The sequence below is a fragment of the Heterodontus francisci genome, chromosome 4, assembly GCF_036365525.1.
Source record: "Heterodontus francisci isolate sHetFra1 chromosome 4, sHetFra1.hap1, whole genome shotgun sequence".
NCBI lineage: Eukaryota > Metazoa > Chordata > Chondrichthyes > Heterodontiformes > Heterodontidae > Heterodontus > Heterodontus francisci.
In genome coordinates, this window is record NC_090374.1 from 103,422 (window position 1) to 130,778 (window position 27,357).

Here is a 27,357-nt window from a genome sequence, read left to right on the forward strand (position 1 = left end):
TACCACACAGTGGCGCTGGGGAGCTAAAGCAACCCATTAATGTCCCAGGACTGGGTGATTTTACTGTGTTTGTTTTTGATGGACTTGGGGTGACCCAGCATGGGGTAGGGCTCTGTTACCACGGCAAACAGGTTATTTTGCAGGGCCACAAATGCACAGATCGGGCTTCCCATGGGACCATTTAAATTTAAACTTTAAAAACTTAAAAAAACTTTAAAAAGGTGCAATTGTTTCAAACCCAGTGGGTCAATTAAAATTAAATTTAAAAGCAGCCTAATTGTTCCCCTTGGTTTCAGGACTGGTTTTTTTTGCAGAGGTTGTGGAGCACAAGGTAAACCCAATGTGGTGGGGCTCTGCTACCATGGTAACCAGGATGTTTTTTTGCAGGGGCTCAATGCACAGACCACACTTCCCATTGGGTCAATTTAATTTTTTAAAAACAGCCCAATTGTTTCAGGACAAGGAGACTTTTCCAACCAATCACATTCAACATGGGAGGGGTCAGCCAGCTCACTCACATTTATCCAACAGATTTTGCAACGAATCGGCCATTTTCCCCTGAGGAAGCTGGAGTAACAGCGAAACGTCGGGAAATACTATTCCTAGCCGGAATACTCATTGAGTCAAAGAGATTTTCTTTCCACAGGTTGGAGAGAGAGAGAGAGAGAGAAGGAGCGACTGGGTGGAGGGACTTCGGGAAACCGGAGAACCTTCCTAGAGAAGGAGAGAGAGAGAGAGAGGGAGCGACCGGGTAGAGGGACTTCGGGAAACCGGAGAACCTTCCCGGAGAAGGAGAGAGAGAGGGAGCAACCAGGGACTTCGGGACGCTGGAGAACCTTCTTGGAGAAGAAAAGAGAGAAGGAGCGACCGGGCAGAGGGACTTCGGGACACTGGAGAACCTTAGTGCGGTAGAGTATTGTTACGAGGGGACATCCCACAGTAACTTTTCTTGCACATTTTACACCCAGACAATGCAACGGAATACACAAAGAAAACGTGGGCCTTTCCCACCACGTAGGAATTACGCACACACGGTTCCAGTAGGTAGAGGTAATTTAATTAGAGATAGTTTTGCTACAACGGTTAGATTAATTTATAAAATAGCCCAGACGATTCACCATTTAGTGTTACTAGAGAGCCAAAGGGAGCCTCCTAAAGGCATTATAAGACAATCAGATAAATTAACATTTTTTATAAAGCCAGCAAACCCATCACGGGAAACGCTGAGAAAATTGGCTTTAAATTCAGAAAACTGGGCAAAACAAACAAGACAAATTCTAATTGAGCATTACCAAATTAACCTCAAGAAATTGGATGATGACTGGCAAACAACAGAAATTACTGACCGGCTCCAGGAAGCCATTGCCAAAGCAATAAATTGGAATAAAAAGAATCTTAAGAACAGATTCAAAGCTCAAACAATGGATGTGGTAAGAAAACACATTCAGCATCTGGCCACACGGAAAAACACAGGACAGCAGGTCAGCCCACAGACCAGGACTGCCTTGCCCCATAGACCGGGTACTCGGACCTCCAATGTGGCCACCACCTTGAACCTCGACATCATGCCTGCTTCCCAAGAGTCCGAGCCTCAAAGGCCTCGGCAGAGCGAGGGGAACGACCGACAGCTGGCGAGACCGAACCGGACTATGACTAATCGCACACACCGAGTCCCAACCTCCACCAGACCGAGCCATCCCCCTCCCCACCCCCCCAGACCATCGACGAGTCGCTCCCCCACACATTGCTTCCCTCAGACCGTGGTAGAAGAACAGCCCGTGCCACAGAGACAGGACCAAACCAGGCCAACCTCTCCAACTCCACTGCCAACCCCCTTAGTTAATTGGTACCCCGACATTACAGTGGTACGTGAACCCCTCCCGCAAAGACAGAGAGAAGGCCGGAATGAGCCGACAGCCTCGACTTCCACAACGGCCCCCTCCACTGGACAGATGAACCCCTCCCCGACGAGTGTACACCCTAGGGCTACAGGGACACCCCCACCACAGAGGCAAAGCAGGAGCCGAACTCAGGCGACATCCTCGACCTCACAGACAAATTCTGTGACTGCATCCGCAGGCCCTGCGCCTGTCAGGGTGGACCCCGAGACGGTTAGACCGGTTAGCTTAACCTCTGTAGTGGGGAAGATGCTTGAGTCTATTATCAAGGAAGAAATAGCAGGGCATCTCGATAGAAATTGTCCCGTTGGGCAGACGCAGCATGGGTTCATGAAGGGCAGGTCATGCTTGACAAATCTTTTGGAATTCTATGAAGACATTACGAGCAAGGTGGACAATGGGGACCCAGTAGATGTGGTGTACCTAGATTTCCAAAAGGCCTTCGACAAGGTGCCGCACAAGAGGCTGCTGCATAAGATAAGGAGGCATGGCGTTAGGGGTAAAGTATTAGCATGGATAGAGGATTGGTTGACTAACAGGAAGCAGAGAGTGGGGATAAATGAGTGCTATTCTGGGTGGCAATCAGTCACTAGTGGTGTGCCTCAGGGATCGGTGTTGGGACCGCAATTATTTACAATTTATATAGATGATTTGGAGTTGGGGACCACGTGTAGGGTGTCAAAGTTTGCAGATGACACTAAGATGAGTGGCAGAGCAAAGTGTGCAGATGACTGTGAAACTTTGCAGAGGAACATAGATACATTGAGTGAGTGGGCAAAGGTCTGGCAGATGGAATACAATGTTAGTAAATGTGAAGTCATTCATTTCGGTAGGAGTAACAGTAAAAAGGATTATTACTTGAATGGTAAAAAGTTGCAGCATGCTGCTATGCAGAGGGACCTGGGTGTCCTTGTGCATGAATCGCAGAAGGTTGGTCTGCAGGTACAGCAAGTAATTAGGAAGGCAAATGGAATTTTGTCCTTCATTGCTAAAGGGATTGAGTTTAAAAGCAGAGAGGTTATGTTGCAGCTGTATAAGGTACTGGTGAGGCCGCACCTGGAGTACTGTGTGCAGTTTTGGTCTCCTTACTTGAGAAAGGATATACTGGCACTGGAGAGGGTGCAGAGGAGGTTCACTAGGTTGATTCCGGAGTTGAGGGGGTTGGCTTATGAGGAGAGACTGAGTAGATTGGGATTATATTCATTGGAATTCAGAAGAATGAGGGGGGATCTTATAGAAACATATAAAATCATGAAGGGAATAGATAAGATACAAGTGGAGAGGATGTTTCCACTGGCAGGTGAAGCTTGGACAAGAGGGCATAGCCTCAAGATTAGAGGGAGCAGATTTAGGACTGAATTAAGAAGGAACCTCTTCACCCAGAGGGTTGTTAATCTATGGAATTCCTTGCCCAGTGAAGTAGTTGACGCTTCTTCAGTAAACGTCATTAAAGCTAAGGTAGATATCTTTTTGAACAATAAAGGAATTAAGGGATACGGTAAGAGCGCGGGTAATTGGATCTGAGTCCACGAAAAGATCAGCCATGATCTTATTGAATGTCGGAGCAGGATCGAGGGGCCGGACGGCCTGCTCCTGCTCCTAGTTCTTATGATCTTATGATGAACCTTTCCTCGAAAGACATGCCCTCCAGTCCAGGCAGCATCCTGGTAAATCTCCTCTGCACCCTCTCTAAAGCTTCCACATCCTTCCTATAATGAGGCGACCAGAACTGAACACAATATTCCAAGTGTGGTCTAACCAGGGCTTTATAGAGCTGCAGCATAACCTCGCGGCTCTTAAACTCAATCCCCCTGTTAATGAAAGCCAACACACCATACGCCTTCTTAACAACCCTATCAACTTGGGTGGCAACTTTGAGCGATCTATGGACATGGACCCCAAGATCCCACTGTTCCTCCACACTACCAAGAATCCTGTCTTTAAGCCTGTATTCTGCATTCAAATTCGACCTTCCAAAATGAATCACTTCACACTTTTCCAGGTTGAACTCCATCTGCCACTTCTCAGCCCAGCTCTGCATCCTGTCAATGTCCCGTTGCAACCGACAACAGCCCTCCACACTATCCACAACTCCAGCAACCTTCGTGTCATCAGAAAACTTGCTAACCCAGCCTTCCACTTCCTCATCCAAGTCATTTATAAAAATCACAAAGAGCAGAGGTCCCAGAACAGATCCCTGCGGAACACCACTGGTCACCGAGCTCCAGGCTGAATACTTTCCATCTACTACCACCCTCTGTCTTCTATGGGCCAGCCAATTTTGTATCCAGACAGCCAACGTCCCCTGTATCCCATACCTCCTTACTTTCTGAATGAGCCTACCATGGGGAACCTTATCAAACGCCTTGCTAAAATCCATATACACCACATCCACTGCTCTTCCTTCATCAATGTGTTTTGTCACATCTTCAAAGAATTCAATAAGGCTTGTGAGGCATGACCTGCCCCTCACAAAGCCATGCTGACTGTCTCTAATCAAACTATGCTTTTCCAAATAATCATAAATCCTGTCTCTCAGAATCCTCTCCAATAATTTGCCCACTACCGACGTAAGACTGGCTGGTCTATAATTCCCAGGGTTATCCCTATTCCCTTTCTTGAACAAGGGAATAACATTTGCCACCCTCCAATCATCTGGTACTACTCCAGTGGACAGTGAGGACGCAAAGATAATCGCCAAAGGCGCGGCAATCTCTTCCCTCACTTCCCGTAATATCCTTGGGTATATCCGGTCTGGCCCCAGGGACTTATCTGTCCTCATATCATTCAAAATTTCCAGCACATCCTCCCTCTTAACATCAACCTGTTCGAGCATATCAGCCTGTTTCACGCTGTCCTCACAAACGACCAGGTCCCTCTCACTAGTGAATACTGAAGCAAAGTATTCATTTAGGACCTCCCCTACCTCCTCTGACTCCAGGCACAAGTTCCCTCCACTATCCCTGATCGGCCCTACCCTCACTCTGGCCATCCTCTTGTTCCTCACATAAGTGTAGAATGCCTTGGGATTTTCCTTAATCCTACCCACCAAGACTTTTTCATGTCCCCTTCTAGCTCTCCGAAGTCCATTCTTCAGTTCCTTCATGGTTACCTTGTAACCCTCTAGAGCCCTGTCTGATCCTTGCTTCCTCAACCTTAAGTAAGCTTCCTTCTTCCTCTTGATTAGCTGTTCCACATCTCTTGTCATCCAAGGTTCCTTCACCCTACCATCCCTTCCTTGCCTCATCGGGACAAACTTATCCAGCAGTCGCAGCAAGTGCTCCCTAAACAACCTCCACATTTCTGTCGTGCATTTCCCTGAGAACATCTGTTCCAATTTAAGCTCCCCAGTTCCTGCCTAATAGCATTGTAATTCCCTCTCCCCCAATTAAATATTTTCCCATCCCGTCTGCTCCTGTCCCTCTCCATGACTATAGTAAAGGTCAGGGAGTTGTGATCACTATCACCGAAATGCTCTCCCACCGAGAGATCTGCCACCTGGCCTGGTTCGTTGCCAAGCACCAAATCCAACATAGCCTCCCCTCTAGTCGGCCTATCTACATATTGAGTCAGGAAACCTGCCTGGACACACCTGACAAAATCTGCTCCATCCAAACTATTTGCACTAACGAGGTTCCAATCAATATTAGGGATGTTGAAGTCATCCGTGACAACATGGCCGTTTCTGAACCCGAGACACTACACCTGTAGTGTCTCCCACCCGCCCTCCTCCTCGAACCAAAAAAAGGACTCGGTGGTGTGTAGATAAGGTAAGGCTTTTTCTATTTTTTTTTAATCGTGTGATTGGTAAAAAACTTTTCGTTCTTTTTTCATTTAACTAAGTTTAAGCTTAAGATTAAAAATGGCAGGAGATCTCAGACCCGTGTTATGCTCCTCTTGCTCAATGTGGGAGCTCAGGGACACGGCTGATGACCCTGACTCCTTCACGTGCAGGAAGTGTGTCCAGATGCAGCTCTTGTGATACCGCATGACGGCTCTGGAGCTGCGGATGGACTCACGATGGAGCATCCGCGATGCTGAGGAGGTCGTGGATAGCACGTTTAGTGAATTGGTCACACCGCAGATTAGGATTGCTGAGGGAGAAAGGGAATGGGTGACCAAAAGGCAGAGAAAGAGCAGGAAGGCAGCGCAGGTGTCCCCTGCGGTCATCTCTCTCCACAACAGGTATACCGTTTTGGATACTGTTGAGGGAGATGGCTCACCAGGGGAAGGCAGCAGTAGCCAGGTTCATGGCACCGTGGCTGGCTCTGCTGTTCAGAAGGGCAGGAAAAAGAGTGGAAGGGCTATAGTCATCGGGGATTCGATTGTAAGGGGAGTAGATAGGCGGTTCTGTGGTCGAAGACGAGACTCCCGAATGGTATGTTGCCTCCCAGGTGCACGGGTCAGGGATGGCTCAGATCGGCTGCAGAACATTCTAAAGGGGGAGGGTGAACAGCCAGTTGTTGTTGTGCACATAGGCACCAATGATATAGGTAAAAAACGGGATGAGGTCCTACAAGCAGAATTTAGGGAGTTAGGAGCCAAGTTAATAAGTAGGACCTCAGAGGTAGTAATCTCAGGATTGCTACCAGTGCCACGTGATAGTCAGAGTAGAAATGAAAAAATAGTCAGGATGAATGCGTGGCTTGAGAGATGGTGCAGGAAGGAGGGGTTCAGATTTTTGGGACATTGGGACCGGTTCTGGGGGAGGTGGGACTATTACAAATTGGACGGTCTACACCTGGGCCGGACTGGAACCAATGTCCTTGGGGGTGCTTTTGCTAACGCTGTTGGGGAGGGTTTAAACTAATGTGGCAGGGGGATGGGAACCAAATGAGGTCAGTGGAGAGTAAGGATGTAGTAACTAAAGCCTGTAAGGAACTAGATAATGAAGTCAGCGTGACTAAGGGAAAGAGTAGGCAGGGAGCAGATGATGAAAGCAAAGGAACTGGTGGTCTGAGGTGTATTTGTTTTAATGCAAGAAGTGTAGTAGGTAAGGCAGATGAACTTAGGGCTTGGATTAGTTCCTGGGAGTATGATGTTATTGCTATTACTGAGACTTGGTTAAGGGAAGGGCATGATTGGCAACTAAATATCCCAGGATACCGATGCTTCAGGCGGAATAGAAAGGGAGGTAAAAGGGGTGGAAGAGTTGCATTACTGGTCAAAGAGGATATCACAGCTGTGCTGAAGGAAGGCACTATGGAGGACTCGAGCTGTGAGGCAATATGGGCAGAACTCAGAAATAGGAAGGGTGCGGTAACAATGTTGGGGCTGTACGACAGGCCTCCCAACAGCGAGCGTGAGATAGAGGTACAAATATGTAAACAGATTATGGAAAGATGTAGGAGCAACAGGGTGGTGGTGATAGGAGATTTTAATTTTCCCAACATTGACTGGGATTCACTTAGTGTTAGAGGTCCAGATGGAGCAGAATTTGTAAGGAGCATCCAGGAGGGTTTTCTGGAGCAGTATGTAAATAGTCCAACTTGGGAAGGGGCCATACTGGACCTGGTGTTGGGGAATGAGCCCGGCCAGGTTGTTGAAGTTTCAGTAGGGGACTACTTTGGGAATAGTGATCACAATTCCGTAAGCTTTAAAATACTCATGGACAAAGACGAGGGTGGTCCTGAAGGAAGAGTGCTAAATTGGGGGAAGGCCAACTATACCAAAATTCGGCAGGAGCTGGGGAATGTAGATTGGGAGCAGCTGTTTGAAGGTAAATCCACTTTTGATATGTGGGAGGCTTTTAAAGAGAGGTTGATTAGCGTGCAGGAGAGACATGTTCCTGTGAAAATGAGGGATAGAAATGGCAAGATTAGGGAACCATGGATGACAGGTGAAATTGTGAGACTAGCTAAGAGGAAAAAGGAAGCACACATAAGGTCTAGGCGGCTGAAGAAAGACGAAGCTTTGAAAGAATATCGGGATTGTAGGCGCAATCTGAAACGAGGAATTAAGAGGGCTAAAAGGGGTCATGAAATATCTTTAGCAAACAGGGTTAAGGAAAATCCCAAAGGCTTTTATTCATATATAAGGAGCAAGAGGGTAAGTAGAGAAAGGATTGGCCCACTCAAGGACAAAGGAGGAAAGTTATGCGTGGAGTCAGAGAAAATGGGTGAGATTCTAAACGAGTACTTTGCATCGGTATTCACCGAGGAGAGGGACATGACGGATGTTGAGGTTAGGGACAGATGTTTGATTACTCTAGGTCAAGTCGGCATAAGGAGGGAGGAAGTGTTGGGTATTCTAAAAGGCATTAAGGTGGACAAGTCCCCAGGTCCGGATGGGATCTATCCCAGGTTACTGTGGGAAGCGAGAGAGGAAATAGTTGGGGCCTTAACAGATATCTTTGCAACATCCTTAAACACGGGTGAGGTCCCGGAGGACTGGAGAATTGCTAATGTTGTCCCCTTGCTTAAGAAGGGTAGCAGGGAAAATCCAGGTAATTATAGACCGGTGAGCCTGACGTCGGTGGTAGGGAAGCTGCTGGAGAAGATACTGAGGGATAGGATCTATTCCCATCTGGAAGAAAATGGGCTTATCAGTGATAGGCAACATGGTTTTGTGCAGGGAAGGTCATGTCTTACCAACTTAATAGAATTCTTTGAGGAAGTGACAAAGTTGATTGATGAGGGAAGGGCTGTAGATGTCATATACATGGACTTCAGTAAGGCGTTTGATAAGGTTCCCCATGGTAGGCTGATGGAGAAAGTGAAGTCGCATGGCGTCCAAGGTGTACTAGCTAGATGGATAAAGAACTGGCTGGGCAACAGGAGACAGAGAGTAGCAGTGGAAGGGAGTTTCTCAAAATGGAGACGTGTGACCAGTGGTGTTCCACAGGGATCCGTGCTGGGACCACTGTTGTTTGTGATATACATAAATGATTTGGAGGAAAGTATAGGTGGTCTGATTAGCAAGTTTGCAGACGACACAAAGATTGGTGGAGTAGCAGATACTGAAGGGGACTGTCAGAGAACACAGCAGAATATAGATAGACTGGAGAGTTGGGCAGAGAAATGGCAGATGGAGTTCAATCAGGGCAAATGCGAGGTGATGCATTTTGGAAGATCCAATTCAAGAATGAACTATACAGTAAATGGAAAAGTCCTGGGGAAAATTGATGTACAGAGAGACTTGGGTGTTCAGGTCCATTGTTCCCTGAAGGTGGCAACGCAGGTCAATAGAGTGGTCAAGAAGGCATACGGCATGCTTTCCTTCATCGGACGGGGTATTGAGTACAAGAGTTGGCAGGTCATGTTACAGTTGTATAGGACTTTGGTTCGGCCACATTTGGAATACTGCGTGCAGTTGTGGTCGCCACATTACCAAAAGGATGTAGATGCTTTGGAGAGGGTGCAGAGGAGGTTCACAAGGATGTTGCCTGGTATGGAGGGCGCTAGCTATGAAGAGAGGTTGAGTAGATTAGGATTATTTTCATTAGAAAGGCGGAGGTTGAGGGGGGACCTGATTGAGGTGTACAAAATCATGAGAGGTATAGACAGGGTGGATAGCAAGAAGCTTTTTCCCAGAGTGGGGGATTCAAATACTAGGGGTCACGAGTTCAAAGTGAAAGGGGAAAAGTTTAGGGGGGATATGCGTGGAAAGTTCTTTACGCAGAGGGTGGTGGGTGCATGGAACGCATTACCAGCGGAGGTGGTAGACGCGGGCACGATAGCGTCTTTTAAGATGTATCTAGACAGATACATGAATGGGCAGGAAGTAAAGAGATACAGACCCTTAGAAAATAGGCGACAGGTTTAGATAGAGGATTTGGATCGGCGTAGGCTTGGAGGGCCGAAGGGCCTGTTCCTGTGCTGTAATTTTCTTTGTTCTTTGTTCTAACAACCCTGTTACTTCTGTACCTTTCCAAAATCTGCCTCCCAATCTGTTCCTCCGTATCTCTGCTATTGGGGGATCGATAAAAACTCCCAAAAAAGTGACTGCTCCTTTCCTGTTTCTGACTTCCACCCATACTGACTCAGTGGACAAACCCTCCTCGACGACCTCCCTTTCTGCATCTGTGATACTATCCCTGATTAGCAATGCCACTCCCCCACCTCTTTTACCTCCCTCCCTATTCCTTTTGAAACATCTGAACCCCGGAACATCCAACATCCATTCCTGCCCCTGTGATATCCAAGTCTCCGTAATGGCCACAACATCGTAGCTCCAAGTAGTGATCCATGCTCTAAGTTCATCACCCTTATTCCTGACACTTCTTGCGTTAAAATAGACACACTTCAACCCATCATACTGGCTGCAACTTTGCCCTGTCAACTGTCTACCCTTCCTCACAGACTCTCTGCACTCTGTATCTGCCTGTTCAACAGCTACCCCATCCACTGATCCGTAGCTCCGGTTCCCATCCCCCTGCCAAACTAGTTTAAACCCTCCCGAAGAGCTCTAGCAAACCTCCCACCCAGGATATTGGTGCCCCTCCAGTTCAGATGCAACCCGTCCTTCTTGTACAGGTCCCACCTTCCCCAGAAGGTATCCCAATGATCCACATATCTGAAGCCCTCCCTCATACACCAGCTCTGTAGCCACGTGTTCAGCTGCACTCGCTCTCTGTTTCTAGCCTCACCAGCACGTGGCACCGGTATCAATCCTGAGATTACTATTCTGCTCGTCCTGCCTTTTAGCTTCCAACCTAACTCCCTATATTTGCTTTTCAGGTCCTCATCCTTTTCCCTAGCTATGTCATTGGTACCGATGTGTACCACGACTTCTGGCTGCAACCCCTCCCCCTTAAGAATCCCGTAGACTCAATCCGAGACATCCCTGACCCTGGCACCAGGGAGGCAACATACCGTCCGAGAGTCTCGTTCGCGACCACAGAATCTCCTGTCTGTTCCTCTAACCATTGAATCTCCTATCACTATCGCTCTCCTATTCTCCCCCCTTCCCTTCTGAGGGATCAGGGATCAGGTGGAACTGAAGCTGGTGATTCAGTCTGCAGCTAGGAAGACCCAGGGTGAAGTGAGTTTCTGCTGATGCTGAAATGAGGTCATGCTGGACATTGTATAATTTGTGTAGCAAAAAGCAGTTTTGAAATATTTTTACAGATCAGAGTTGGGGTAATGCTTATTTTTTGCTGTGTCTGTGGACATGTTAATTTGCAGAATAAAAACCATTGAGAACAGAGTGAAAGCCCATGGGTGTGTGAACTGTTGTCTTCAATGGACATGATGTTTGCAGACAAGACTTGAGAAAGGACTGATGTGGATTTTTTCCCCCCTCTGAACAGAATTTTCAAAAGTACTCGTTGCTGCTTCTCTTCTCTCACATGGATGACCTGCAGCTTCCTGTCCTTCCATTCAATCTCACAATTGAACCGGCTGAACAAGGTTCTGGTACACGGGCAGTTTTCGCTGCACAGGAGAATGAAGTTGCCCTAATATCTCCTTTTGTGGCTTTATATCCTGTGAAGCACCTTGAGATGCTGTACTATGTAATATAAGTATAAGTTGTTGGCATATTATCCTGTCCATCGTTAAATGGCCCAATTCCCATCGAGATTTCCAGTTGTTTTATTTATGTGTCTGTAAAATATTTTACTCTTTTGTTTTATATTCCTTGATAATTTAATTTCACACTTCCTCTTTGCCCTCATTGTTTTTTTTTAAACCTTCCTTCTAATCTTTGTATTTGCCCTTGTCTTGCTGTCCCCTGCTCTCCATGTATTTAGTGTATGTCTCTTTCCTTCCCACCAGTTTGTATTTGGGCAAGTTTTGGGTCAGGTGGGACTGACTGGGTGTGCGGCTCCAGTCAAGATCTGTCACAGGCACGATGGGCCGAATGGTCTTCTCTGCTGTACCACTCCATCACTTGTCACAGGCTCGTCACCCTCTGGAACAAACACGTGTAACAGAGAGACCTTTAAAAGAGGAACTGGCTAAGGTCCTGAGAGGACATTGTGAGTTACATGGAGTTAGTGGCCAGGTTAGATTATGATGTGTCCTCCTGGAGCCTCAGGGTGTTGACAGAGCAGCTGCCCAGAGGATTTTCCTGAATTGGCGAGGGTCCTTTCCATTCCAAGAGATTACATTAATATGTAAGGAGGGATGGGAGAGCGTGAGGTTCTACTGTCTACTGGATGGGGCGAGCTCGATGGATCTGATAGTCTTTATGTACGTTTGTGCAGCTGACTGGGGATTCAGTTCAGGTCGTACCTGGTAAGTGGCTCAGAGAGTTCACCCAATCAGCAGCTCTGTCTAAGGGCAATAGACTGGCATCGTGGTCATATTACTGGACTAGTAATCCAGAGACACGAGTTCAAATCCCACCAAGACAGCTGGAGAATTGAAATTCAGTTAATCAAATCAGAATTTGGAATTAAAAATCTTGTATCAGTGATGGTGTTCATGAAAGTAGGGGATTGTTGTTGCAACCCATCTGGCTCACTAATGTCCTTCAGGGAAGGAAATCTGCCATCCTGGTTGACTCTAAGCAGCCCTCTGAAATAGCCTCACAAACCACACAGCTTTCTTCAAGAAGGGATGGGCAATAAGTGCTGGCCTTGCCAGCAACGCCCGCATCCCGTGAATGAATAAAACAAACTGAAGATGAAGAGAACTCTTCTCTTCACTTTTCTGGTCCTTATTCTAGCCCGCGCACAAATCAGAAAAAAACACAGAAAGTTTGTCCAATTTGAATCCACGTTTATTTCCAGATTTCACATTGAAGTCGTTGAATTAACGTGACTTGATAGAGAATTGACGGATGGATAGGTTCCTGTCTGCTCCGTCCAGCATGTCCCACACAACTGCGATACCTTCTCATCACAACACAGATTGACTCCCCACCCCACCCTCGACCATGTGATCTCCTGAGAGAGGCGAAAAACCATACATAAAAACCCAGGCCAATTTGGGAAAAAAATCTGGGAAATTCCTCTCCGACCCCCTTAGGCGATCGAAACGAGTCCAGGAGATCACTCTAGCCCTCTTCAGCCACTGCTTTCCAAGACAATAGCTTTCCCAGACACCATCTGAACACACTGTCTCAGAGCTTAGTCTCCAACCATCTGCACTCTAGCTCTGTACTAGCATGTCCAGGGTTCCCACTTCCCTGCTAACTATGACATCTTTTAATTTGTTGGGAACTGATGCCATTCCTTTAGTCTGTGCTGGGCTCTCAGTGGATTAGAACTGAGTTACAGAACTAGAAATGTTTGGATGGAACATCAGCTCTGAAATATTGACGGCCAAATGGGGGGGAATGTGGATCTAATTATCGGGATGCATCGGCACAATTTCCCTGGGGAAAACTTGGTAAGGCGTGACCTCCTTTTTAAGCCATTTTTTCAATGCCTTATCCGTGGAGGGCACGCCCACATGCTTTTCCCCTCCCTCCGTCCCTCCCCGGCTCCCGTGCTGTGTTCAATTTTAGCACACCCCAGAACTCAGCTTGTTGACACCCAAAGACAACCCAGAACGAGGAAACTACATACCAAACACCCCCTCCAATTCCCAAGGGGGCACCCAGGTGGGTGGAAAAAGCCTCGTCACTCGGAAAATGAAGAGAACCTTACAAGGGAGCAGCTTGCAAAGGATCAGCTTCCAAGGGCGCTGATCATCATTCAGACATTCTAGACACACTGCTGCCGACGAACCAAGTAGTGCTGAGGACGAGGAGGGTGGAGGGGCCTGTCTGTGAACAGGGGCTAAAGAGACCAAGGACAGACATGATAAAAGTGAGCATCACAACCATGAGTGTCACATTGCTGCTATACCCTAATCTGATGGGCATTCCATCTGAACAGCCAGACCGTCAATCAGAAGCTGGAAAGACCCAAATCTCCTTCAGCTTACTGTTTGGTTCTGGCGCTGGCTCCCACGAAGAACACTCACTTTCATCAACTTGTCCTGGGAGCCGGAGTCTGTTCCCATGCAGGTTCCACCCTTCTAACCCTGAGCACCAGTTGGACAGTGTCCAGCCATGTGTGGAGGACGCTGGAATGAAAACTGATGCTTCCCTTACTAAAGGTAGGGTCATCTTTAATCTCCAAATAACTTGGCTTTCTCCGTGGGCTCCTGAAATCAGACCGGCAGTATTCAACACCAGGATGTAAAAGGAGGACGGTTTGTGAGGTCAATGAAGGGTTAACCAGAACCACCATCTGCTGTAAATTTCCCGAGCATCCTGGAGATCAGGCTACCCTGAGCAACAGAATCTTGAAATGAAAGAACCACAGACAGTCCATCCTCCACCATGACTGCCTGAGGTCCCCCAGCAGATTGGGGATTGTCCAGTGATACGAGCAAGTCGATCAATCTGGTAAACCCCACCCCCCGCCAAGTCCTGAAGATATTCTGGACCACCTCAGTGTGGGTCATCCACTCGGAAGGTGAACTACACAGCAGCTGAGTGTGTCGACTGTTGTGTTGTTCACCCCGGCCAAATGTGGCAGCAAAAGTGTCACCCCGTCCTACAAGCACCAATGGGAAGCAACGTATCTCCTTGACAGAGGGACCCAGGAGGGAGTCCCACCCTGTTGACATACCGGACTACTGTCATATTGTCTGTCTGCAGACACACTGACTTACCCCGCCGTCCCGAGTCTGAAAGTGCACACTGTCCTAATATACCGTTCACACCCTGACCGAGCCTGTTGAAATGCCAAGTGAGCTCAAGCACGCCCACTGGCCTGGAAGCCCATTCATCCTGAATGTGACCTCCCCCAACATCACCCATTTGTCAAAGCATTAGCTGAAGAACCTGGAGAAGACAGTGTTCCCCAAGAGCATCAGCTCGAGTTCAGATGCTGTGACAAAGGCGAGCTGTGGAATCATTAGATTAGATTAGATTAGATTAGATTAGATATACAGCACTGAAACAGGCCCTTCGGCCCACCGAGTCTGTGCCGAACATCAACCACCCATTTATACTAATCCTACACTAATCCCATATTCCTACCAAACATCCCCACCTGTCCCTATATTCCCCGACCACCTACCAATACTAGTGACAATTTATAATGGCCAATTTACCTATCAACCTGCAAGTCCTTTGGCTTGTGGGAGGAAACCGGAGCACCCAGAGAAAACCCACGCAGACACAGGGAGAACTTGCAAACTCCACACAGGCAGTACCCGGAATCGAACCTGGGTCCCTGGAGCTGTGAGGCTGTGGTGCTACTGGCAGTGGGGATAGTTATCCAGAAGTTTCACCTGAAGAAATCTCCCCAACAGTTCTCTTCTGGAGAACTATCCCTGACTCTCAGTCCCAATACTAAAAGACCATGGTGTCACCTGCCAGAATGGCCACTGGTAGATGGTTCCTCTGAGCATCAAAGCAAACCACATTATGAGAAACATGGAGGCTCAAGCTGCCAATTCAGAGGATACTCACTACTTCTGGTCTCTTTAACCCAAGAGTGATCCCCCCCTTCCAACTGGCAAAGGCAGGATCACTGCTTGGGGGGGTGCAGCCGGACAGGGTATCAAAGATGAAGTGTTGCTAGCTGCCTGAATTCCAGGACCTAATCTGCAATGCAGGGAGCTAGCATGGTACAAAGGACATTCCGTTCCAGATACAGCCTGGGAAAGGCTGTTGGAGGTGAGTGGATTGGTGACTGTGAGTGTATTGGTGGGTTGATGGAAGGGGCCTCCAGACTAAGTTCTAGAGTGAGCAGTGTCCACATCTTAAATGCCAATTGGGGAATGCCTGAAGGTTCTGCCGCAGCAGCTCCTCCACTTGCTCACCAAAGAAGGCCTCGGCACCAAGGGGCATCTGCAGTACCTGAAGAAAGCCCAAGGTGCTTGGCCATAACTAATCGGTGATGCAAGATCCACTGGGCGATAGACCCTGCTCCTACATTGAGGGCACCCACACAGCCAGCTGCTGCAGTCGATGTTCTGTGTAGGTGGTCCACACTCCGTACCCACTCACCTGCCGGTGAGGCCGCCCCCCAGTGGATATGGTGGTAGGGAATTGGGGGAGATGTGCCAAACCCTGCAGGAAGCTGCGCCAGATCCCACTTGTGGGTGGAACCAGGCGATAACTTTCCTTCTGATACCTTCACGACTACAGTTGACCAGATACCAGTGAACTGCAAGGTGTGAAGCAGGGTGCTGGAGGTCCTATGGATACTGTCTAACTTGGCCTTAACCGGAGGACGCTTATCAAGGGAAAAAGAATCCAGCAAAGGTCGATGCTTGTGGCCTTTTGCAAAACCTCAAGCATGGACTCAAACCCCCAAGTGAAGGGACTTCCGGAAGCCACAGTTTCAGACTCTAGGTCACCCTCGGGTTAAATACATGAAAGCCTAAACGACTGGAGGTCGTGGTCCGACTCAGGCTCCCAACTGGGCTTCCGAGGCAGGATGCCTCCAGGAAGCTTCCAAGAGCTCAACCGACAGGGAAGGTTAATAGTAAATCTCGGGGAACAGAGTCGAGGGCGGCTGGATTAGCTACGAGCTCATGAACACGAGGGCCGATGGAGATAAACCCTCGAGACATGTTCCCTGCCACTCGGGGGAGGTGCCAGTGAGGCACACGTACCCTCCCAGCGTGAGAGAGCCCTTGGAACCTAGATACCCCTTAAGAATTGCAGGGAGTAGCTGAAGGTGAGTCCACACAGTTGAGGAGGCAGACACAGATCTATAAAAAGTGAACAGAGACCTGCGACTGCTCTCACCAAAGTGGCAATCACCCCCAACATAGGTGACCCTGAGTGGGGTCGAGTCCCCCAAGGGTGGTGTCCCCCAGATAAGCTGCTGCCAACTGGAGACCAATGTCCCAGGGCTGGGTTGGTGTCACCAGAGGATGGCTCTGGTGAAGGACCACCAACACTAGCTGGTGGCGCTTGGGGGAACCAGCCTTATACTGGCACCAGTCGGCACGGACTCCTCAGAGCCGGCTGATGCCAGGGGAGGACTCTTCCTCAAATTCTGGGAGGTCTCGGTACAAGTTGGTACCGGGGCCTCAATCGATTGAGCGGAGGGGATGGCAGCAACTGGCAGGCGAGTGGCCTGAACCAGCCGGTCCCACTCTACACAATCGAGGCAACAACCAGAGCGTTCCCCCCTCGAGACCTTCAACTTCAGTCCCAAGGTGGAGCTCCAGCCGATATTGGTCAGAGCTGACTGTACGGACTGGGTCCTAGCCAGTGCCAGTGCAGTTAGTCCTGAGCAATATCAAACTGAGCCTGGATGGAGCAGGGTTACTGCTTGATGCCGATGCGGGTACATGAGGGCCGGACGTGAAGGTCCAGCCTGGGGGCTAAGATGGGGAAGAGTGTGTGGGGCAAATTTCCCAATGAACAATAAAAATAGATATCAAAGTAAATCTAGGAGGAGCTGGTGGGGATGATAGTCCTGGTGGGGATGGGAAATAAACCAGAAGGGAGAGAGAGTCGGTTTCACACCATCTCCAGCCATCGGAGGAGTGTCTAGATGGACCAGTGGCTGGGTTGTTGTTGGCCGTCAAATTAAACCAACAAATGAACAGATGTGGAGTTGGCACTGAGAAATGGATGGGACACAGAGGGATGGGGTGAGGAGAATTTCAGGGACACGGCTCCCTCCTTTGTAGAATTTTGAGTTGGTTTGGGGCAGGATGTGCTGCTTGTTGTGTGTCGTGATGCACTTGTTCTTTGTGCTTTTGTTACTCATCCTTTAGTCTGTGGGTAATTTGATGGAAATTTCCTCTTGCTCATCCTGACACCAACCATGTATGTCTGGAAGAAGAAGCAAAAAACAGATCAGAATCACTGGATTGTAACGAGACATCTCTCGGCATTTTCTAATTCCACTGCTAGTTAAACCATTTAACCTGGAAATGCTGAATGCAGATTCAGAGTGCACCATTACTTATGGACGTGTCTCTTTTCTACTGATGTTCCTGGCCACAGATTCTGATGTTAGCTGAGTATTAAAGATTCTGGAGTCAATCAGTTGATTCCTTCTCCAGAATCACAGTGAAGCTCCAGAATGGCTGCAATACCATCAGGTGATCCAGGGTCACTGGCACCAGGAGCTTGTCTGACACAATGAGAGGCTTTTGGAGGGCAGTACCTGAGGCATCTGACCTGGGAGGAGGGCCTTGGCATGGAGCCAGGGATTGATGAGGTCAGAGGACAGCAGAAATGCTTGGGACAAGTGTTTCTAACCGATTCCTTCAGTATCATTGACTGAGGCCGAGACTGAGCTCCAGATGTTTTACAGTTTTAAATAAGATCTAAACTTTTTCGGAACGGAACTCGAGCAATATTTCCATGATCTGTTTAACACACACACTCCCTTCCCTCACCCCCTGGAAGACATGACTACCTACAGACCATGTTACCTACAGCTCCAAAGAATGGAAGGGATTGATAACGTACCTATTTGCTCCAATAGCTGGCTCTGTCAGTCGCACCATCTTGTGAAGGTTCTCTTCCTCCCTCCCTCTCTCAGCTCGCTGTCTTCTCCATCACAAATCTGCTCAGATCTTCTCCCCGACCACCTTCACTCCTAGACAGATCAGCCAGTTAGTTACAGTCAGTGCAGCTCCCTTTCCTTCACTCAAACTGCTCGTACAGCCTCCTGCCTCAAATTAACTCAGTTTACAAACCGATTGTGATGTCTGATCTCACTGTGATGGACAGTGTGAGGATCAGGCTTGTTCTGTGATGTCACGGTTTGACCCATCCAGTTAAACAAGTCTCACCTTGATCAAACAGAGTGCTACAAAACCCTGTGAGGTTCCTTGGATTACAATAACTCGATATGTTGTAGAATACACTGAAACTTTTCCAGGTGCTTGCCACCCAGAGAACAGGGACATGGGTGATGGACAGTGATGCCATTGTCTGGATTGTTAATACCCCTGTTACTGGTGGCACCCAGTAAATATTTGTGACTCTTGCCCACACTCGAGTCTATCCCAGGTAGTGCCATGGGAGATCTGCTAATGGGCGGTAGTTGTCTCCATTTACAGAACAGGGAGTGCGGCCCAAGCTGGATAGCTGGAAGTAGCTGGTGGTCAGTGAGGGAGCCGGTAGTGGGCATCTGTAACCATCATTAACCAGATTCCAGACTACCTGTGAGCAACGCCAAGGGAGATCCACCAATAACAAAATGAACTCTAATAATCTACCGATATCAATCATAATACTCGGCTAACTTTCACAATGCTACAAAATAAACAGGGTTAGACAAACTCTTCAAACCTTTCAACATTCTGTCTGATCAGCTGGCTGATGATATTTACATTGCTTGTGATCTCTGCGGAATGGAAAGCTGCTCAGATCTTCTCCCCGACCACATTCACTCCTAGACAGATCAGCCAGTTAGTTACAGTCAGTGCAGCTCCCTTTCCTTCACTCAAACTGCTCGTACAGCCTCCTGCCTCAAATTAACTCAGTTTACAAACCGATTGTGATGTCTGATCTCACTGTGATGTACAGTGTGAGGGTCAGACTTGCTCTGTGATGTCACGGTTTGACCCGTCCAGTTAAACAAGTCTCACCTTGATCAAACAGAGTGTTACAAAACCCTGTGAGTTTCCTTGGATTACAATAACTTGATATTTTAGAATGCACTAACACTTTTCCAGTCTCTGTAATCCACTGATTTTGACCTGTCTCTGGGATCCGTTAGTTTTCCAATGCCAGTTAAGTTTGGGGTGTGTTCAAAGCTGACAACTTCAATTTTATTCTTTGGAACTGCAGTCTGAGTTGCTCATGAATCATTTTTTTGTTTGTGAAATATTTCATTAGAGAATGGGAATTATCATGGGAAACACCAAATTGTCTTTGAAAACTCTTTGATAAACCAGATTGCAGATGCTTAACACATTCATATTTAGTTTTGTTTTTAGTTTTAGAGATACAGCACTGAAACAGGCCTTTCGGCCCACCGAGTCTGTGCCGACCATCAACCGCCCATTTATACTAATCCTACACTAATCCCATATTCCTACCACATCCCCACCTGTCCCTATATTTCCCTACCACCTACCTATACTAGGGACAATTTATAATGGCCAATTTACCTACCAACCTGCAAGTCTTTTGGCTGATGCTGTTGCCAAAATATATCCATGTTGAAATTATGCCTATTATATGCCCATTCTGAAGGTTTGTTCATAGCTTCTTGCACTTAGCGAATACTTGAAATCTGTGCCTCTCATTCTCGATCCTTTCACGAATGGGAACAGTTTCTCTCCATCTACTCTGTCCAGACCCCACATGGTTTGAATACCTCGATCAAATCACCTCTCAGCCTTCTCTTCTGCAAGGAAAATTGTCCTAACTTCTCCAATCTGAAGTTCCTCATCCCTGGAACCATTCTGATGAATCTTTTCTGTACTCTCTCCAATGCCCTCACATATTTCCTAAAGTGCGGTGCCCAGAACTGGACGCAGCACTCCAGCTGAGGCCTAACTAGTGTCTTATACAAGTTCAACATAACCTCCTTGCTCTTGTACTCTATGCCCCTATTAATAAAGCCCAGGATACTGTATGCTTTATTAAGATTAGATTAGATTAGAGATACAGCACTGAAACAGGCCCTTCGGCCCACCGAGTCTGTGCCGAACATCAACCACCCATTTATACTAATCCTACACTAATCCCATATTCCGACCAAACATCCCTTCCTGTCCCTATATTTCCCTACCACCTACCTACACTAGTGACAATTTATAATGGCCAATTTACCTATCAACCTGAAGTCTTTTGGCTTGTGGGAGGAAACCGGAGCACCAGGAGAAAACCCACGCAGACACAGGGAGAACTTGCAAACTCCACACAGGCAGTACCTGGAATCGAACCCGGGTCCCTGGAGCTGTGAGGCTGCGGTGCTAACCACTGCGCCACTGTGCCGCTACCTTCAATGACTTATGTGCATATGCATGCAGGTCCCTCTGCTCCTGTGGCCTCTTTAGAATTGTACCCTTTGTTTTATGTTGTCTCTCCATGTCTTTCCTCCCAAAATTAATCACTTCACATTTCTCTGCATTGAACTTCATCTTCCCATTCCACCAACCTGCCCATGTCCTTTTGAAGTTCTACACTATCCTCCTCACAGTTCACAATGCTTCCAAGTTTCGTATCATCTGCAGACTTTGAAATTGTGCCCTGTACACCAGGGTCTCGGTCATTATTAGATATCAGGAAAAGCAAGGCTCCCAACACGGACCCCTGGGAAACTCCGTCACAAACCTTCCTCCAGCCTAAAATCATCCATTAACCACAACTCTCTGTTTCCTGTCACTCAGCCGATTTCGTATCCATGTTGCTACCGTCCCTTTTATTCAATGAACTGTAGGTTTGCTCACAAGTCTGTTGTGTGGCACTGTATCTAACGCCTTTTGAAAGTCCATGTACACCACATCAACAGCATTGCCCTCATCAACCCTCTCTGTTACCTCCTCAAAAAACTCCAGCAAATTAGTTAAACATGATTTTCCTGGTCCATGCTGGCTTTCCTTTATTAACCCACATTTGTCCAAGTGACTAGGAATTATTCTTTTTAGCAATTTCCCCACCTGACTGGCTGTAGTTGCTGGGCTTATCTTTATACCCTTTTTTGAACAATTCACCAGTCCTCTGGCACCACCCCCAAATCGAAGGAAAAGTGAAACATTATGGCCAGTGCCTCTGCAATTTCCACCCTCACATCCCTCAGTATCCATGGATGTATCTCATCCGGTCCTGGTGTTTTATCCACTTTCAGTACAGACAGCCTATATAATATATCTTCTTTATCAATTTTAAACCCCTCCAGTGTCTGAATACCTCCTCTTTCACCATTGCCTGGGTTGCAAGGAGGGAGACAGAAAGCAGGAAACTACAGGCCAGTTAGCTTAACATCTGTCTTAGGGAAAATGTTGGAAGCTATTATTTAAGATGTAATAGCAAAAATTGGAGGATCAAGGTTATCTTGGAGAGTTGTGGGGCTGGACGAGATTACAGAGGTAGCACTTGAACCACAAGGCTTTCACATCTGTCTCCATTCGCTAAAGTGGGCAATGGCCCCACCGCAATATGGGCAGTCAATGTGAGAGGCTCGGTACCATCAGGAAGAATTGGTCATGTCCTGTATTCTCGTGAGTGTGTTTGACAAGTGCCTTCAGCTCCAAAATCAAGTAAGATATCTGACTAATCAGGTGCCATTTTCTCAGAGGTGGGAAAACTGCCGTTACATCTGGGCACATCCCCGACAACGGTCACAAATAAAATGCAGGGAACTAACAACAGAAAGGAGCCTTACTGTGCTCTTTACGGCATTCATTGAAAACAATCTCAAAATTGCTTTTTCCTTTCAAAGCCTCATCTGTTAAAGTGGAGACCAATTTAGCCACCAGATGCTGAATCCCCAACAGTCCTCAGTGTTATCCTCTTGTGACATGCTAACAGTTAGAACATAGAACAGTACAGCACAGCACAGGCCCTTCGGCCCACGATGTTGTGCCGACCCTTCATCCTACTCTAAGATCAAACTACCTACATACCCTTCATTCTACTATCATCCATGTATCATCCAGTTAGCTGGCGTTGCCTGTGGGTTTCTACAGCTGAGGCATTTCGCACGGGTTTTGCGACCTCAGTATATTTTCGCAGAGCCACAGGACAGCTGGGCGGAAAGGAATGGAAGAAAGTAGTACAGTTACTCGCAACTGAACACTGCAGGTTTTACCCAACCAGCCTGATCTTACATGTGCTGTGGGTGTGAGGCTACATTCTCCATCCTCGACCATGAACGATACGCAAAGCTCTGGTGTTCTGCAAAACCTGCGAGGAGCTTCACTGCTCTCTTTAGCCAGTCTGTGTGATACTAAGAAACATGATTATCCCCTCAGCACGGAATAGTTTATTCTGGAACATTATTCGATGGAAACCACCTCCCAGATAAATGATGCATTCAGTAAGGCTCCTGCATGTATCCACAGTTTTACGACATACCTACACGATATATAGAAACTGTATAAGTGACTGTTCATCATTGTATCTCAATCCAAACATTCTACGTAGCGGTATTTTAACACAGTTTGAATTCTGATTGTGATTTTTCCATAGAATTTGCTGCACGTAAACAGGCCATTTGGTCAGAATATGGGTATGGTAGCCTACTGCTGAAAGTAACCCAGAATGCCTGGACTAATGATTGGAAATTGTCAGTTCAAATCCCACCGTGACCACTGGGGAGTTCAAAATTCTGTTAATTAAATACATTTTGAATTATCAGCAATAGTGACTATGATTGTCACAAAAAAACCCATCTGGTTCACTCATGCCCTTTCGACAAGAAAATCTGCCCTTCTCACTCAGTCTGGTCTCTCTGTGACTCCAGAACCAAAGTTATGTGGTTGACTCCTCAATGTCTTCTGAATTAGCCTCGCAAACAAAAAAAGGACTCGGTGGTGTGTAGATAAGGTAAGGCTTTTTCTATTTCTCTTTTTTTTATCGTGTGATTGGTAAAAACTTTTCGTTCCTTTTTCATTTAACTAAGTTAAAATCTTAAGATTAAAAATGGCAGGAGATCTCAGACCCGTGTTATGCTCCTCTTGCTCAATGTGGGAGCTCAGGGACACGGCTGATGACCCTGACTCCTTCACGTGCAGGAAGTGTGTCCAGCTGCAGCCCTTGTTAGACCGCATGACGGCTCTGGAGCTGCGGATGGACTCACTTTGGAGCATCCGCGATGCTGAGGAGGTCGTGGATAGCACGTTTAGCGAATTGGTCACACCGCAGATTAGGATTGCTGAGGGTGAAAGGGAATGGGTGACCAAAAGGCAGAGAAAGAGCAGGAAGGCAGCGCAGGAGTCCCCTGCGGTCATCTCCCTCCAAAACAGGTATACCGTTTTGGATACTGTTGAGGGAGATGGCTCACCAGGGGAAGGCAGCAGTAGCCAGGTTCATGGCACCGTGGCTGGCTCTGCTGTTCGGAAGGGCGGGAAAAAGAGTGGAAGGGCTATAGTCATCGGGGATTCGATTGTAAGGGCAGTAGATAGGCGGTTCTGTGGTCGAAAACGAGACTCCCGAATGGTATGTTGCCTCCTAGGTGCACAGGTCAGGGATGTCTCAGATCGGCTGCAGAACATTCTGAAGGGGGAGGGTGAACAGCCAGTTGTCATTGTGCACATAGGCACCAATGATGTAGGTAAAAAACGGGATGAGGTCCTACAAGCAGAATTTAGGGAGTTAGAACAAAGAACAAAGAAAATTACAGCACAGGAACAGGCCCTTCGGCCCTCCAAGCCTGTGCCGATCCAGATCCTCTATCTAAACATGTCGCCTATTTTCTTAGGGTCTGTATCTCTTTGCTTCCTGCCCATTCATGTATCTGTCTAGATACATCTTAAAAGACGCTATCGTGCCCGCGTCTACCACATCCGCTGGCAACGCGTTCCAGGCACCCACCACCCTCTGCGTAAAGAACTTTCCACGCATATCCCCCCTAAACGTTTCCCCTCTCACTTTGAACTCGTGACCCCTAGTAATTGAATCCCCCACTCTGGGAAAAAGCTTCTTGCTATCCACCCTGTCTATACCTCTCATGATTTTGTACACCTCAATCAGGTCCCCCCTCAACCTCCGTCTTTCTAATGAAAATAATCCTAATCTACTCAACCTCTCTTCATAGCTAGCGCCCTCCATACCAGGCAACATCCTGGTGAACCCCCTCTGCACCCTCTCCAAAGCATCCACATCCTTTTGGTAATGTGGGGACCAGAACTGCACGCAGTATTCCAAATGTGGCCGAACCAAAGTCCTATACAACTGTAACATGACCTGCCAACTCTTGTACTCAATACCCCGTCCGATGAAGGAAAGCATGCCATATGCCTTCTTGACCACTCTATTGACCTGCGTTGCCACCTTCAGGGAACAATGGACCTGAACACCCAAATCTCTCTGGACATCAGTTTTCCCCAGGACTTTTCCATTTACTGTATAGTTCACTCTTGAATTGGATCTTCCAAAATGCATCACCTCGCATTTGCCCTGATTGAACTCCATCTGCCATTTCTCTGCCCAACTCTCCAGTCTATCTATATTCTGCTGTATTCTCTGACAGTCCCCTTCACTATCTGCTACTCCACCAATCTTAGTGTCGTCTGCAAACTTGCTCATCAGACCTCCTATACTTTCCTCCAAATCATTTATGTATATCACAAACAACAGTGGTCCCAGCACGGATCCCTGTGGAACAACACTGGTCACACGTCTCCATTTTGAGAAACTCCCTTCCACTGCTACTCTCTGTCTCCTGTTGCCCAGCCAGTTCTTTATCCATCTAGCTAGTACACCTTGGACGCCATGCGCCTTCACTTTCTCCATCAGCCTACCATGGGGAACCTTATCAAACGCCTTACTGAAGTCCATGTATATGACATCTACAGCCCTTCCCTCATCAATCAACTTTGTCACTTCCTCAAAGAATTCTATTAAGTTGGTAAGACATGACCTTCCCTGCACAAAACCATGTTGCCTATCACTGATAAGCCCATTTTCTTCCAGATGGGAATAGATCCTATCCCTCAGTATCTTCTCCAGCAGCTTCCCTACCACTGACGTCAGGCTCACCGGTCTATAATTACCTGGATTATCCCTGCTACCCTTCTTAAACAAGGGGACAACATTAGCAATTCTCCAGTCCTCTGGGACCTCACCCGTGTTTAAGGATGTTGCAAAGATATCTGTTAAGGCCCCAACTATTTCCTCTCTCGCTTCCCACAGTAACCTGGGATAGATCCCATCCGGACCTGGGGACTTGTCCACCTTAATGCCTTTTAGAATACCCAACACTTCCTCCCTCCTTATGCCGACTGGACCTAGAGTAATCAAACATCTGTCCCTAACCTCAACATCCGTCATGTCCCTCTCCTCGGTGAATACCGATGCAAAGTACTCGTTTAGAATCTCACCCATTTTCTCTGACTCCACGCATAACTTTCTTCCTTTGTCCTTGAGTGGGCCAATCCTTTCTCCAGTTACCCTCTTGCTCCTTATATATGAATAAAAGGCTTTGGGATTTTCCTTAACCCTGTTTGCTAAAGATATTTCATGACCCCGTTTAGCCCTCTTAATTCCTCGTTTCAGATTGCGCCTACAATCCCGATATTCTTTCAAAGCTTCGTCTTTCTTCAGCCGCCTAGACCTTATGTATGCTTCCTTTTTCCTCTTAGCTAGTCTCACAATTTCACCTGTCATCCATGGTTCCCTAATCTTGCCATTTCTCCCCCTCATTTTCACAGGAACATGTAGATGGGTTACCGTCAGGGGAAGGAGAGGGAACCAGCAGGCAGTGCAGGGATCCCCTGTGGCCGTTTCCCTCAACAACAGGTATACCGTTTTGGATACTGTTGGGGGGGACGACTTACCAGGGGTAAGCAATGGGGTACAGGTCTCTGGCACAGAGTCTGTCCCTGTTGTTCAGAAGGGAAGGGGGAAGAGGAGCAGAGCATTAGTCATTGGGGACTCCATAGTTAGGGGAACAGATAGGAGGTTCTGTGGGAACGAGAGAGACTCACGGTTGGTGTGTTGCCTCCCAGTTGCCAGGGCTCGTGATGTCTCGGATAGTGTTTTTGGGATCCTTAAGGGGGAGGGGGAGCTGCCCCAAGTCGTGGTCCACATAGGCACCAACGACATAGGTAGGAAGAGAGATGGGGATTTAAGGCAGAAATTCAGGGAGCTAGGGTGGAAGCTTAGAGCGAGAACAAACAGAGTTGTTATCTCTGGGTTGTTGCCCGTGCCACGTGATAGCGAAGCAAGGAATAGGGAGAGAGAGGAGTTGAACACGTGGCTGCAGGGATGGTGTAGGAGGGAGGGTTTTGGTTTCCTGGATAATTGGGGCTCTTTCTGGGGTAGGTGGGACCTCTACAAACAGGATGGTCTTCACCTGAACCAGAGGGGTACCAATATCCTGGGGGGGGAGATTTGCTGGTGCTCTTCGGGGGGGTTTAAACTAATTCAGCAGGGGGATGGGAACCTAAATTGTAGTTCCAGTGTACAGGATGTTGAGAGTAGTGAGGTCAGGGATAAGGTTACAAGGACGCAAGAGGGCACTGGCAAGCAAGAACTTGGTTTAAAGTGTGGCTACTTCAACGCCAGGAGCATCCAGAATAAGGTCGGTGAGCTTGCAGCATGGGTTGGTACCTGGGATCTCGATGTTGTGGCCATTTCGGAGACATAGGTAGAGCAGGGACAGGAATGGATGTTGCAGGTTCCGGGATTTAGATGTTTCAGTAAGAACAGAGAAGATGGTAAAAGAGGGGGGGGGGGGGGGGGGTGGGGTGTGGCATTGTTAATCAAGGAAAGTATTACAGCGGCAGAAAGGACGTTTGAGGACTCGTCTACTGAGGTAGTATGGGCCGAGGTTAGAAACAGGAGAGGAGAGGTCACCCTGTTGGGAGTTTTCTATAGACCTTCGAATAGTTCCAGAGATGTAGAGGAAAGGAGAGCGAAGATGATTCTCGACAGGAGCAAGAGTAACAGGGTAGTTTTAGATTAGATTAGAGATACA

At 47.6% G+C, this 27,357-nt stretch overlaps 2 long non-coding RNA genes across 3 annotated transcripts in view; one reads left to right on the plus strand and one right to left on the minus strand.

Annotated features, from left to right (window-relative positions):
* Positions 1 to 567: 567 nt before the first annotated feature.
* On the plus strand, positions 568 to 11,338 carry LOC137368610 (uncharacterized). Its single transcript, XR_010974784.1, has 3 exons — positions 568 to 908; positions 5,549 to 5,668; positions 11,149 to 11,338. It is a non-coding gene; the product is annotated as an uncharacterized lncRNA (long non-coding RNA).
* Positions 11,339 to 13,552: 2,214 nt separating this feature from the next.
* The window catches only part of LOC137368611 (uncharacterized), a 41,082-nt gene continuing 27,277 nt past the window's right edge, over positions 13,553 to 27,357 (minus strand). For both annotated transcript variants that reach the window (XR_010974785.1, XR_010974786.1), the window contains exons 2-4: positions 19,056 to 19,158; positions 18,228 to 18,357; positions 13,553 to 17,582 (exon numbers count right to left, since the gene is read on the minus strand). This is a non-coding gene — a long non-coding RNA (uncharacterized lncRNA). The remainder of the gene's footprint in view (positions 17,583 to 18,227; positions 18,358 to 19,055; positions 19,159 to 27,357) is intronic.